We start from the raw sequence: 15,956 nt of genomic DNA on the forward strand, positions 1-15,956 counted from the left end.
TCCTCCATGGCTGAAACCTGGGAAACATATTTGAGGATCATAGGAATTGAATGCTCTACTTCACAGACCCTCAATCTGATTATCTTTGTGAATCGTCTTCAGCCCTTTTTTTATTGTACATCCTGTGACAATGTAATGCAATTTTTATGTTATTTTAGCCTTTGAAACTCTTTGTTCTTTGTAAAGGAAGCCATTACAGACTGAAAAAGGGCCTTTTCGTGGCTGCAACGGAAAACTTAGTGGAATCTCTTTTTCTGTGTAGCCAAGCATTTGTACAGCCCTTTAACACTTTTCAGACTTCAAGCTTCACAGAAGCTTTGTAACATAGGACAGGCAGCTACTATTATCTTTATTGGGCAGTTGAATTACCAATATAAGAAATGCAGAGAGGTTAAGTCACACTAGACTAGAATCCAGACTTATGGCTCCAGTTCATTGCCCTTTTGACTCCTCTCTGACATGTCAGTGTCTGTGTCAAGAATCAGAATTATCACTGGATTTGCTACACCAATTATGATAAGATGTTACATTTGGGATTCCTAAGCCTGGGTATGAGGAATCAGTAATTCAAAGAAATTATTAATTTTTCAATAATTTATTTAAAGGTGGGTTTTTGTACACAAATTTTATGTATCAATTTCCAAAGCTTTATTAGCCTAGCACATGGCTGTGGTGTACATCTGTATAGATTAAACACTACATAACAATATCTGGCAGCCAATATGGTCATATAAGGGAGGATCCTGCCACAAGATCCAGGTAAGGGTTTTGGCATATTCTAAGCACACATCTGAGCCCTACGTCTAAAGTGTGAGCCTTTCCTCTTTCTTTTCTTCTGCTTCAAGTCTATGAAACTATAAAGTTTCCCAAATTCTGATGCCTGCCACATTTCTTGCCTACCCGTTTATCTTATTTCCACATTCATTCTGCTTCCTGCCATAAAGTCTCACAGAAATGTTCCTTGGTTTGTTTGTCTACCAAAGTTTGTCCTCCTTTCCCTGCTCCTTGTATGTGCCATTTTGCTCTAAGGCTTCCTCATCCTTGCTTTTCATATGAGCTTCAGGATGACTGACTGAATCATGGAGATTTTGATTTTTGGTACCCGTCACATGAGACACAGTCCCATCACTGTTTCTGTCATATAGATCCCTTATGTGAAATGCCTTCCCTAACCCTACTTATTCTTTCAAGCCCTGCTTAAGTCATACTTTCTACAGTCAGGGTTCTCCAGCCTTTCTGATCTTCCTGTCTTCTATACACTATCAAGAGATGTTGTGGAAGAGCCTTAGTGTAGGAATCAGGAGCCCTGGGTTCTAAAATGACACTGTCATGGTCCTGAGCAAGTCACTTAGCTCTTCTGAGCCTTAGTTTCCATTTCTGTAAAATTGAGGGGATTTGGCTAGTGACATCAAAGTTCCTTTCCGGATAGTGATGCTCTAAATTTGGCCTTGATTTAAAGTGATGGGATCCAACCTAGTTTTTGGCAAGTCCCCTATTTAGTTTTCTACAAATACCAGAGAATGTTCAGAAAGTCATGGTCTATTTCCAAGAAGGAAGTATCTAAGTATCCAAATCATGTGAACTCTTCAAGGAATAATTAAATCATGCATTTTTTTTGTTGTTGTTATCAGCATACATTTACTGAGTGTATTAGGTAGCTGTTACTGCATAACAAATTGCCTTAGGGTTTTGCGGCTTTAATACAACAAACATTTATTATTGCACAGTTGCTGTGGGTCAGAAATCTGTGCATGGCTTAACTGGGTCCCCTGTCTCAGTGTCTCTCACAAGGCCACAATCAAAGTGTTGTCCAGGACTGTAGTCACCTCAAGGTTCAATTGGTGGAGAATATGGCTGTTTGTAGGATTCAGTTTTTCACAGGTTATTGGACTGAAGGCCTCAGTTGCTTGCTGGATATTGGCCAGAAGCCTCCCTCAGTTCCTTGCTATATAGACCTCCCCACAGGGCCATTCACTACATAGTAGCTTGCTTCTTCTGAGTAAGCAAGCAATAAAAGCCACAGAGAGATCAAGAGAGACATCAAAGTCTTTTGTAACCTGATCTTGGAGATGACACCCTGTCACACTTGCTGCATTCTAGTTATTAGCTGGGGCCAGCAAATAGCCATCTCCTTTTTTCATTGAGTTGTTAACCAGTTGAAAAATAAGACAAACAGGTAAGGCAGATGAGAGGCCCCAAATGCAGACACCTGTAGCTTGACATTGGTTTTGTGTTAATGAAATCAGTTGTTCTATATGAAAATACTAAAGGAGCCCTCTTCCAATTATTTTAAATAGGGAAATTTATGATGCATTACAAATCAACCCCAAACCCCCAACCAACTAAAACACATTAAAATGTCCATGCATAAAGAAGAAACTGTCATATAATGAGATAAATGCTTAAAACATTGTTTCCTTGGTACCAAACCAACCAAAATTAATATGGCTGTTGACAAACAGTTGCTTTGTCTGCAGTGATGTTTTTCTTAGTACCAGGAACATCCTAGCCACAAATCCCCTCTGTTGATACTTGGAGCACTTTAAAATAGCTATGTGTACTTCTGATTCATCTAAACTTGATTCATTCTAAATGCCAATTGTATTTGGTGTGAAACTTCTAGATGTTTCCCACACATTCTTTTGTTAAAAATCTTGTATTGATTTTTAAAGGCATAAATGTAGTTTTTTAATGCAACCCTCATTCCACTGAGAAGTACTTAGGTAAAGTTTAGCTATTAAAAACCAAGAGGCATTCTCCTGAGAAAACATTAATCGAGGACAAATTCTGTGTGGCATACCTGTGTCAATTTTGTTGCAAATAGTGCTTATATTGGAAAATGTGATTTATATCTGTGGACAAGCAGGCTCAAAAATTCTGCACTCTAGAATTAGACTTATCTGTTGAGTCATAGATCATGTTTGGAGAACTATAAGCTTTCCCTGGAGGGAAATATTGAAAACATTTTTCTCCATAGAAAACATTCCCATTATGTTGAAAACATAAGGCAAGACCAGAGCACAACATACCATTTTGGAAGGTAGGCATCTCCCAAGAAAAAGGAAAGAGGAGTGGGGCAGAAAATCACCTTCAAACTCCCTAGTCAGATCCAGTCACTCTTTCTGTGGAGGGGCTGACAGAGGCCAGAAAGAATACCCTAGTGAGCTCTCTCCATGTGTAAAGAAACCACTGAGTTGGGGAGAAATGACCCTCATCACAAACCATGTAACGTTCCAATTATTTACATGCATGGATCTCACAATGACTTTGTAAATTTGGTGCTGCTATCCTTGTTCCCATTACAGATGGGAGAATTTGAGAGATGAAGCAACACATCAAAAGAACAGGAACAAAAAGGAAGAGAAAGTGGCACATTTGAGACTCAAATCTAGGTTCCAAATGCGCTTTACCACAAAGTTATACAGCCTTACCATTTTGCATACTTTGCTTAACTCTTGACTGTAACTGGAAGTGGAACGTTGCTGAATTTTCAACTGGTAGCGCCATGATTTTTGACAAATTTTCACTGGTAAAGTTTTTATTGAAGTTTTAGGGTCTGCTTTGTTTCTGTCTTTGTCTAGGCTGGAAATTCTCCTTTGTTCAAATGATGTTCATCAGTGTCAGGTTTCAACAGGAATATTTAATTTCAAAACTTTAGAGATCACTTAGATCCATCCAAGGCTTTCTTGAAATCAATACCATAATTACATTTATCCTTTCATTCTTCTTTTATCCTTTCATCCCCTTCTGATCTCTTCTATCCTTTGTAGTCGGAATTATGTGCTGAAATGCAAAATCACTCTTAAAATCTTGTAATGGCATCCCATTGCTTACAAGATAAATCCCAAGATCCTTAACCAGGCATGTGACTTCATATTTTCATCCCTGCTTTTCTCTCCAGCCTAATTTCTCATTCTCATTCTAGAATGACAAGATTTCAATCATTTGAAACTATCTGCAGCTGGCATAGTTTCTCTGAAGAGGGATGTAGAATGCTAAAAGTTTTGACTCAATGATTTAGTGAAACTATAATCGTAAAATCAGAGATCTCTAAAAGGCCTCAGATACATCTTCATCTTGCTCCCCTTACCTGCCCCAAAATGCCCCTAATATATTCATGACAAGTTGTTAGGGCCGTTTCTTTAAAAATCCAGAGTTTTGGCTGGGTGTGGTGGCTCACACCTGTAATCTCAGCACTTTGGGAGGTCAAGGCAGGCGGATCACAAGGTCAGGAGATCGAGACCATCCTGGCTAACACAGTGAAACCCTGTCTCTACTAAAAAATAGAAAAAAATTAGCCAGCCATGGTGGTGGGGGCCTGTAGTCCCAGCTACTTGGAAGGCTGAGGCAGGAGAATGGCGTTAACCTGGGAGGCAGGGCTTGCATTGAGCCAAGATTGTGCCACTGCACTCCAGCCTGGGTGACAGTGAGACTCCGTCTCAAAAAAAAAAAAAAAAAAAAAAAAATCCAGAGTTTCCAGTCATCAGTCTCAAGACTTTTATTCATTTTGGAGGTAGCCAGAGCCTCCCAGTAAAACACTGGGTTATGTGTTTGTCCAACAAAGGGGCGAAGGTGTTGTTTGCAGGATTCTGAACTGATTGGAAGGGAAGGGAACTGAGGAGTGTTAAAATAATTAATTGAGAGGCCAATTAGATTGAGGTGGCTCCAGCACCCTGGATTCCTGCATAAGCAAACCAAAACTCAACTCAGAGCAAATGGTCGAATCCTAGGAAATGAAACTTAAGCTTAACTAATAAGAAACCACCAACTAATTTCAAACTAGGGACTCTAAGGCTACTGTTCTACCTTAACCCATCAAAAGTTTTCTTTGTTTTGCTTCCACTTTGTTTTGCTTCCAAACTTTTGTTTACAAAAGTTTTCTCTTGTCCTGTGTCAGTTGAGCTCAAACCACTTATAGTTTCATGCTACCTGATTCATGAATCATGGTCTGCTCAAATAAACTCTTTAAAATTTTAATATGCCTAAGTTTATCTTTTAACAGGAGGAAGTGTATCTGGAATTTTTAAAAGATTTATTTCCTCAATGGTGCTAGAGAGGAAAGATGTAAAATTAGCTTTAATTCATTTCAATCCTGAGGTTTGGGGTCCTTCTGTTCCTGCAGTCACACCACAAAATGGATGGAACTAGGACACAGCAGCTTTTAGTGTGCCTTAACACTTCATTAACAGCTTGTTAAATTAGTGACCAAAGCCATTGAGAAAATTGATGAGTGAACCATGCTGACATACATTAAAAGTTACCTTGATATACCTCCCAGAACCCACTAACAGGACCTTTTTGCCTGCCTTGATGTGTTCTGTGCAGGTACTTTGTAGTCTGCCGACCCTGGCATGTGAGCCCATTTTAATGATAACAGAGACCACAAGAGGAAAAAAAAGTTAGATCCATCCAAGACTTTCTGAGATCAATACCATAATTACATTTTAGACCCTCCAGGTATTAATCTTCTATTTTCAGAAAAGCAATTCCATTTTCCTGGCATGGTCTCTTAGAAATTATACTGCTTCTCCATGGCTCTTTTTAATTTTTTCCCCCGAGGGGGAAGGGAAGGCAAACCTTTTCCTTTTCACCTCCTTCCCTCCTACAGCCATTCTCTCTTTTAAATTGAATGTTCATTGATGCTCTAAAAATACTACACACAGAGAAAAGGTTGATGTGAGAATATTTTATAATATAACAGCTGAATATAGGCTGTTTTAGTGCTTTCTGGAACTCCTTGCTTGCATTATTTCATTTAAAAATATTGTGTTTGCTGTCTAAAAATAATCTTTGTTGAATACTTCTTATGGACTAGTTATTGTTCTAAGCACTTAATCTGAGTTAACTAATTTCAGTCTCATTAGACCCCTGTGAAATTGGTACTATTTTAAACATTAGGACTCCAAGGCGTAGAGCATTTGGAACCATTGCTTAAAGGCTCACAGTTGGTATAGGCAGAAAGAATGTTTTATCCCAGGGAATTTTACTCCAGCACCTACATGCTCAGTCACCAAGCTATCTCTGGCTTAATCTGTATGTATTTTACACTGGGCCAGGGACTCTATAAAAATATTAGACACAGTTGGTGCCTCTACTTGGTTGAATAGTGTGTACCCCAAATTCATGTTCATCTAGAACCTCAGAATGTGACCTTACTTGGGAATAGGATCTTTGCAAATATAATTAGTTGAGAGGTCATACTGGATTAACATGGGCCCTCTAAGGTGTTTTTTTTTTTTTTTTTTTAAGGAGAGGGAGTTTTAGAGACAGATATACAGAGAAAATATGGCCATGTAAAGACAGAGGCAGAAGTTGGAGTGATGCAACTGCAAGCCAAGGAATGCAAAGGACTACCAGAATCACCAGAAGCTAGGAAAAGGCAGGGAAGAGTTCTTTTCTAGAGACTTTGGAGGGAACATGGCCCTGCTGACACCTTGATATCATACTTCTAGCTTTCAGAATTGTGAGAGAATAAATTCCTGCAGCCCTAGGAAACTAATACAGTGACCTCAAAAGCTCATAGGCTGGTAGGGGAAATGGGTAAGGAATGAGTAATTAAAGATGATATGACAAAAGCTACAAAAAAAAAAAAAAAAAAAAGACACAACATGTTACATAGAAGCCCTGGAGGAGAGTATAACTGATAAAGAGGGGAGGGTAATACAACATTTTTTCCATCATGATAATTTCTTTTATTGAAGAAGCAATATGATCTGGTGATTAAGAGTATGGATTCTGCAGAAAGATTGCCTGGGTTTAAATCTTGGCTGTGACATTTATGAGCTGTGTGCCCTAGGCAAGTTACTTAACCTCCCTGTGCCCCAGTTTTCTCACCCATGAAATAGTTTTCAGATACCTTTGACATTCATGGTTTCATTTAATTTTCACAGCAGACTTGAAAGGTGGGGAGATGGGGCAAATCTCATCATTCTCATCTTATAAACATTGCCTAGAGCCACACAGCTAATACCTGATGGCAGGTCCCACTTCTGTGACAGTGAACTAGTTTCTTAACCTGTGCTGTTTCAGTTTCCTTATCCATAAGGTTATGATGATGGTGGTGGTGGTGATGCTACTTATGGTTTTGATGATGGTTATGAACTGAAGGCCTACTCGCCTACTCCATTGCTAGTCTCTCTGATGGGAAACCATTATTCTTCTCCATTTTACAGAATAAACTGAGGCTTTGAGAGAAACTGGCCCAAAGCCACCACCCCTGTGTTCACAGGATGATTTGGCAGAATTTATGTTAAAGCCGTTTATAAACTGTACTGGCATTACATCAATATTAGTTATATATAGCAAAAGCCCTGCTTATGCCAACATAAACCTTTTTAACATTTCAATTAGGAAAATGTTTACCTTTCTGTAGTAGATTAAAACGAAATGGTAAAAAACCTTGTTGTCACCATTTGCTAAAGAAGTTTGTCCAGACTATCTCTAGATATGGTCTTTTCACTTCCAACCAGCCTTTTTGATGTTTAGGCAATGATTTAAAATTATGGTAGTTACAGTAGACCACAAAGGAATAGACTTCATTTATAGGCGATAGGTTCTGAATGGCATCATTAGTGAAGTAAAACATTATTAATTAAAGGTGGGTGGGAAGGGAAATGAGAACTAATATTTATTTAGTACCCACTAAGTGCAGGTACTAATCAATTTAAACCTCACCTGCAATTGTATATGTTATTATATTTTACATTATCTTCAGTCCCAGGGCATTAAAGCTTTGCTCAAGGACACTGAGCAAACAAAAGACAGAGGGATAATTTAAATGCAGATGTGACTTCACAAACTATGCCTTTAGAACTATGACACTTGCCTTCCAGAAGAGTGGGCAAATAATCATGTGGAAGTAGAATAACTTAAAGGAGAGGAACTGCCCTTTTAAACTTTCTCTACCTAGAATATATGGAAAAAGTCTCATGGGAGTGGTTAGAAAGGAATCAGGACAGAATTCAGGGGACTTTGGGTTTGAGCTCAAAGGCACATTAACATGCTAAGTAATATGGCCCATGTCACTTTAACTCTCTGGGTATTGGTCCTGTTGTGGTATGATGTTGATAGTCAGATGATTGTTAAGCATTACATTTGAATTGCACTTGTCTGTAAGAAACTTGGAATTAGGCAAAAAAGATTACAGGTGCTCTTTTAGTGTAGTGCTGGGCATGGCATGGTATTTTCTAGGCTATTTCACCCATCAGTAGAGGCAGAGATGAGCTAGTAGAATTTTATCTAATAGAAATTCAAATAATTTCTGTCCAAAGAGCGGATAACCATAAAAGTTACTGTTTGTGAACTCTATTGGACATTAGCCAGTTTTTAGAAAAATCTAACCAGCAAACTTATCCTAACATTGCTTGTAAATACCCCATTTCTCAAATGCTCTTTGGTCTGGTTTTAACATTTTACTGTTTTTTCATCAATTAATAAGCTAAATTTCGGACTTGTGCTAATTTTGTATTTGCCTAAGAGTCATGATTTTATCCTTTTGAAAACTATGATTTAAGAGTGTTTAGATAGTGTAAAACCTTTTCTGGAATCTTTGCCTCTGCTTCCTGCAGATGACAAAACAGTGATTTCATTGAACTGATACTGCTACCGGGCACTTGGTGCTTCTTGTGCCAGGGAGTCAGTAGGCAAAGAAGGGGGTTGCGGTACTACCTGGGGTGATTGATTCTGACTACTTAGAGGAAAGTGAGTTACTAGTACATAGTGAGGGTAAGGAGAAATATGTTCAGAATGCAGGAGATCCTCTGGGTTACCTCTTAGCCCACATTTAGTATACCCATGCCATCTGATAAAAGTCATTGAAACTATAGTGACTCAATCCAGATATGACTGCTAATGTCCCAGACCCTTAAGGATCTATAGTAGGGTTTTTCAGAACACACTTTAGAAAATATCTAGTGCAATTCCTTCATTGTTATGGACTCAAAACCTACTTAAGTTTTGATAGTGATTTTTATCTAACTGGGTAATATTAGGTTCCTTAGTTCTATCTCTAAGCCTTCCATACACCCAAATAACTCCCTAATAAATATTAACTATTCAGTTATTCATTGAACAAATACAATATGATTAAACATCTACTAAATACCAGGCACAGGTCTAGATCCTGAGAATACAATAATGAACCAGGTTCCAATTTCTCACTTAGAGCTGTCCTTCATGTGTGTTTGTGTGTGTGCGTGTGTGTGTGTTAGAATAAACACATAAAAATATCAATTGTCAGAAAGTATCAAATGCCATGAAAAATATAAGGTAGAAATGAGAAATAGAAATGATTGGGAGGTGCTAGTTTATACAAGATGGTCAGAGAAGTCTTCTCTGATAAGAAGGCATTTGAGCAGAGGCCTGAATTAAATGAGTGAATAAGCCCTGTATGTATCTAGAGCAGGGATTGGCAACGTACTGCCTGTGGGCCAAATCTGGTCTGCTGCCTGCTTTTGTAAATAAAGTTTTATTGGTGCACAGCCACACCCACTTGTTTATTTTATGTGTGTGTGACTGCTTTCATGCTATAATAGCAGAGTTGAGTAGCTGTAGCAGAGATTGTATGGCTTGTGAAGCCTAAATCATTTACTACCTGGCTATTTACAGAAAACTTTTGCCGACCTCCTGGTATTGGAAAAGAGGGTGCCAGGTAGAGGAATTGGCTAGTGCAAAGGACCTGTGGTGGAATTGTGCTTGGCATGTTTAAGCACTGGTAAGGTGGCCACTATGCTTGGAGGGAGAAGGTATGGCAGAGCATGATGGGAGTTCATGTGGTTAGATCATGTGGCCAAAGTGAGGACTCCGTGGCTTGTTCTCTGAGTAATATCGGGAGGCATTGAAGATTAAAACAGTGACATTATCTGGTTTGTGTCTAAAAAGCAACTTTCTGGCTCTTGTCTTCCTTTTACCTCTTCTCCCTTCCCTACTACCCTGCCTCTAAATATTTCTCCTCAAGAAGCAGAAATAGTATAAGAAATGATTATTCATTGAATTTGATTAACTCTTGGTTAGTCCTGATCCTTGCACGTGAAGGGTCTCCTTGCCCTTGGTTTCATCATTTTTGAGGACCTGGAGCTTCTAATGAGGCTTCAGTCTGTATGAGGACTGACCAAATTGTGTGTTCCATGAGCAGCCCTGGGTCCTACTGCAAGAGGGCCAGTGTGGTACACACTTCACAAAGAGCACCCTAGAGCTTTGCACTCCTCTTTGAAGCTACATTTACCTGCTTATGAATCATTTGTGCCAAAGCGATAATATGCTTTCTAAATGCTAGCTCATAGTCTAAAAACATCTAATACACACTTCCATCATCTTGGGAAACTATATATTGTTATTTTTAAACTGCATTTGCACCCAGAGTAGAAATAGTGCCTCTTTTCTCATGTGGGAGCATGTGTAACAAAGCAAACGTCATTTTCCCTCCTTCAAAAATAAAAATAAACACCTTTTGAAGTGGAATTTTGTTGGTCTTTTTTTCAACCCCTGTATCTTTTGGGCCAATCAATCACACAAGATCTTGACTCTGAAGATGTTATTAATACTGCATGAACAATTTCAAGTTATTTCTCTTAAGCATTTTCAACAGAAACATTCTGGGCTCTCTTTTGCCATTTATATTGTCATTCGTGAGCGTGGATCAGTGGTACCATGACCTTTTCATTTCCAGGTTTTTCTTTTCTTAGTGTGGATATAGTGAAAGTGCGTGCAGTCTGAGGAGCTAAGAAAGAAGTTGTGCTGGATGTTCAAACTCTAATATGACAGGGGATCTTGAGCAAGGAGCTTAATTCATGGAGCTTCTGTTTATCTGTTGATCAAAGGATGTGTATCGACCCTTTGTGATCTGAGCACCTTGGATTGTTGTTAGAATCAAATGCTGTCATAGGCATTAAACATGTTGATATTTTGAAAACACTATGGAAATATGAAGTTGTAGCGTTATCTTTAATTCTTCTACTTTGTGATCTATGAAAAAGTACACTGCTTGAATCATTCAAATTATACTTTTTAAAAAAACCCAAATTGGTGAAAACAAGAAAAGGTTCAAAGCAGAGGTTGAAAGATTAAAAAAGAATTTCTGGCAGATATATGGTTTAGATTCATCCCACAAATTGGTTTTAGGCTTAACATGCATAAACCCTAAAAAAATTCTGAATAGATTTTTTTATTTTCCAAAGCTGTGAATCATATGGAATTTTGTGCTGTGTTTTGGTTAGAACCTTCTTATTTGGTATTAATGGAGTAAGTGAAATGTAAAATGATATTCATTTAATCTTTATTGGAAATTTTGCTTTTAGAATTTGGCAGTCCTGTTCAGTGGCATAGATGAGGAGCTTAAAGCTAGCACTGCTTGGAAGGATTTTTAAAAATCTACAGCCAGTCTGGTTTGTAGCATTGGTTTAGGGCCAAGTTATTTGAGAATGCCATAAAGAGTCTCAAGCCTTAAGTCATCCCTATGTGTTTTTAAAACCAAATGGTAGGAATTGAAAAATGTTTAAAAGACAAATCCTCCAGTAATCCATTATCTGAAAAAATGGTGGCAGTAGTTAGTTACCTTCTGTAATTTCTGGGTTGGGGAAAACTTACGTAACTTTTTCAGTAGGCACAGCATATCCTCCTTCACCAATGTTTTTCTAACGATAGTAATAACATCCATTGGGAATTTGAGCTTGGCAGGCATTGCGGATAACCAATGGAAACATAGCCACTTTCTCCCAAAAGCTTCCAATCTAATGAAAACAGGTAAGAAGGTCTCTTCCTCAGAGCCATAATTTTACTTTTGAACTATTCTCCCTGAAATACTATCACAAAACAAAAATGTCCCAAATAAAATCCCCAATAACATTATAAGGAATTAATCTGTTTCACCAGCATATGTGGTACTCAAAATATTTTCTCTGAGATTTCATCTTATTTATTTTATATAACCCACATTGGTGCATTTAAGAGTTTATTTCACTGAATGTAGGCTAGAATCAGAGAAAAGTCAAGAAGTCCTCTTGCCATCCAAAATGCCTTTGCCTACTTTAGTGGCTGGCAGATATGTTTTGGTGTGAATCTCTTCTCAGTTTTCTAATGGGGGGACTGTATCTCCCTCCACAATTATATGGCACACACACTGATTAAACATAATCAATTGTCTTAGGATTTTCTCCCTAATGTGCCTGCCCACTCTGCCATATACTGCATTGGGGTTCTTCCTGGGATACTTATGGGGTTAGGCTCATCTTTGGGAGGCATGTTAGCCTCAATTTTACTGTTTTGCAGAGGAAGGAAAAGAATTGAGAATAAATACTTCACCTTATTTGTTTGGAAAGGAATGACCAATAAGACAGAAACAGTATTTTAAAAATGATGCAAAAAGCATGTCATTGAACTTGACAAGGCTAGACATTGTGAAGCTTCTTGCCCGGTGGATAACCAATACTATTCATAACAATAATTATTTTATTATCTTTCAGTTATTGATAATTTAATTTGTATTAGACACCATGCTAATGGCTTTAGCTGCATTTTTTTTCAGTCAGTTCTCTTGAAACTCTATGAAACAACTATTCAGAAAAGTCAGGTAATTTATCCAAGGTCACACTGTTGATAGTGGCTGAGCTAGTCTCCCTATCTCCAAAGTGGTTAAAGGTGGTAGCTAAAAGCTCTCGTAAAGCTAAAAGTGGTGGCTTCTAAGCACTCTGCAATATTCCTCTATATGAAAATTATTCAATATTTGAATAGGTTGAAAAGGCCATAAACATTGTCTTACGAATCCATATCTTCCTCAGAATGCTGATTAATATCTTTGGTTAAGGAAAATCTACAGGAGTCAACACGAGTTACCTCTACTTCACAGGGCCTTTCATAATTTTTCTTTCATCTTGGAGCTCCATTCTTGACAAAGTCAGGGTGGGGAGCTGAATGGCTTGCTCACTGAAGTTTTGTTTCACCTTAAGATTTTATGCTTCCTCGGTGCTCTTGGTATTTTATTTTATTTTATTATGTTATGTTGTATGTTATGTTATGTTATGTTATGTTATGTTATGTTATTTTTTGATGGAGTCTTGCTCTGTCGCCAGGCTGGAATGCAGTGGTGTGATCTCAGCTCACGGGCACCTCCACCTCCCGGGTTCAAGCAATTCTCTTGCCTCAGCCTCCCAAGTAGTTGGGACTATGGGAGCGTGCCACCACGCCCAGCTAATTTTTTTTGTATTTTTAGTAGAGACGGGGTTTCACCATGTTGGCCAGGATGGTCGTGATCTCATGACCTTGTGATCTGCCTGCCTCAGCTTCCCAAAGTGCTGGGATTACAGGCATAAGCCACCATGCCTGGCCTCACAATGCTACTAATACTTCCATTTCTCTGTTTCTACAATGAGAAGAACATATTTTTTCTTTCTTCATGGAGATACTAACGCATCAATAATATAATAGTTGTATAAGTGCTTCAAACTTACGAGGAAGACCAGATGCAAAAATCCAAGTTATCATTGTGATTTAAATAATCTACCTTTTGGAAGATGGCCAAATAGGAACAGCTCCAGTCTGCAGCTCCCAACGAGACTAACACAGAAGGTGGGTGATTTCTGCATTTCCAACTGAGTACCCGGCTCATCTCATTGGGACTGGTTGGACAGCGGGCGCAGCCCATGGAGGGTGAGCCGAAGCAGGGTGGGGTGTTGCCTCACCCGGGAAGCACAAGGGGTCAGGGAACTCCCTCCCCTAGCCAATGGAAGCCGTGAGGGACTGTGCCATGAGGAATGGTGCATTCCAGCCCAGATACTATGCTTTTCCCACGGTCTTCGCAACCCACAGACCAGGAGATTCCCTCAGGTGCCTACACCACCAGGGCCCTGGGTTTCAAGCACTAAACTGGGCGGCCGTTTGGGCAGACACCAAGCTAGCTATAGGAGTTTTTTTTTCGTACTCCAGTGGTGCCTGGAATGCCAGCAAGACAGAATAGTTCACTCCACTGGAAAGGTGGCTGAAGCCAGGGAGCCAAGTGGTCTAGCTCAGCAGATCCCACCCCCACGGAGCCCGGCAAGCTAAGATCCACTGGCTTGAAATTCTCAATGCCAGCACAGCAGTCTGAAGTTGACCTGGGACACACGAGCTTGGTGTGGGGAGGAGTGTCCACCATTCCTGAGGCTTGAGTAGGCAATTTTCCCCTCACAGTGTAAACAAAGCCACAGGGAAGTTTGAACTGGGTAGAGCCCACCACACCTCAGCAAAGCCGCTGTAGCCAGACTGCCTCTCTAGATTCCTCCTCTTTGGGCAGCGAATCTCTGAAAGAAAGGCAGCAACCCCAGTCAGGGGCTTATAGATAAAACTCCCACCCTCCCTGGAACACAGCACCTGGGGGAAGGGGTGGCTGTGGGCGCAGCTTCAGCAGAATTAAATGTTCCTGCCTGCTGGCTCTGAAGAGAGCAGTGGATCTCCCAGCACAGCGCTCGAGCTCTGCTAAGGGACAGACTGCCTTCTCAAATGGGTCCCTGACCTTGGTGTCTCCTGACTGGGAGACACCTCCCAGCAGGGGTCGACAGACACCTCATGCTGGAGAGCTCCAGCTGGCATCTGGCAGGTGCCCCTCTGGGATGAAGCTTCCAGAGGAAGGAACAGGCAGCAATCTTTGCTGTTCTGCAGCCTCTGCTGGTGATACCCAGGCAAACAGGGTCTGGAGTGACCTCCAGGAAACTCCAGCAGACGTGCAGCAGAGAGGCCTGACTGTTAGAAGGACAACTAACAAACAGAAAGGAATAGCATCAACATCAACAAAAAGGATGTCCACACAGAAACCCCATCCAAAGGTCACCAACATCAAAGACCAAAGGTAGATAAATCCAATAAGATGAAGAAAAAACAGTGCAAAAAAGCTGAAAATTCTGAAAAACAGAACGCCTTTTCTCCTCCAAAGGATCACAACTCCTTGCCAGCAAGGGAACAAAACTGGACGAAGAATGGGTTTGACGAATTGACAGAAGTAGGCTTCAGAAGGCGGGTAATAACAAACTCCCCCGTGCTAAAGGAGCATGTTCTAACCCAATGCAAGGAAGGTAAGAGCCTTGAAAAAAGGTTAGAGGAATTGCTAACTAGAATAACCGGTTTAGAGAAGAATATAAATGACCTGATGGAGCTGAAAAACACAGCATGAGAACTTCGTGAAGCATACACAAGCATCAATAGCCAAAGCAATCAAGTAGAAGAAAGGACCTCAGAGATTGAAGATCAACTTAATGAAATAAAGGGTGACGAAAAGATTAGAGAAAAAAAATGAAAAAAAAAAACAAAAAACAAAACTGAGCAAAGCCTCCAAGAAATATGAGACTATGTGAAAAGACCAAACCTACGTTTGATTGTTGTACCTGAAATTGACGGGGAGAATGGAACCAAGTTGGAAAACACTCTTCAGGATATCATCCAGGAGAACTTCTCCAATCTAGCAAGGCAGGCCAACATTCAAATTCAGGAAATACAGAGAACACCACAAAGATACTCCTCGAGAAGAGCAACTCCAAGACACATAATCATCAGATTCACCAAGGTTGAAATGAAGGAAAAAATGTTAAGGGCAGCCAGAGAGAAAGGTTGGGTTACCCACAAAGGGAAGCCCATCAGACTAACAGCAGATCTCTCCAAAGAACCCTACAAACCAGAAGAGAGTGGGGGGCCAATATTCACCATGCTTAAAGAAAAGAATTTTCAACCCAGAATTTCGTATCCAGCCAAACTAAGCTTCATAAGTGAAGGAAAAATAAAATCCTTTACAGACAAGCAAATGCTGAGAGATTTTGTCACCACCAGGCCTGCCTTACAAGAGCTCCTGAAGGAAGCCCTAAACATGGAAAGGAACAACCGGTAGCAGTCACTGCAAAAACATACCAAATTGTAAAGTTATATAAGTTAATTGGTGGCTTCTGAATGGTTACCCTTAAGTTTCATTTTTTTTTTCTGTAATATAGGCATTTACAAGA

Source organism: Trachypithecus francoisi, unplaced genomic scaffold, assembly GCF_009764315.1.
Source record: "Trachypithecus francoisi isolate TF-2019V2 unplaced genomic scaffold, Tfra_2.0 Lachesis_group6, whole genome shotgun sequence".
NCBI classification, from domain to species: domain Eukaryota; kingdom Metazoa; phylum Chordata; class Mammalia; order Primates; family Cercopithecidae; genus Trachypithecus; species Trachypithecus francoisi.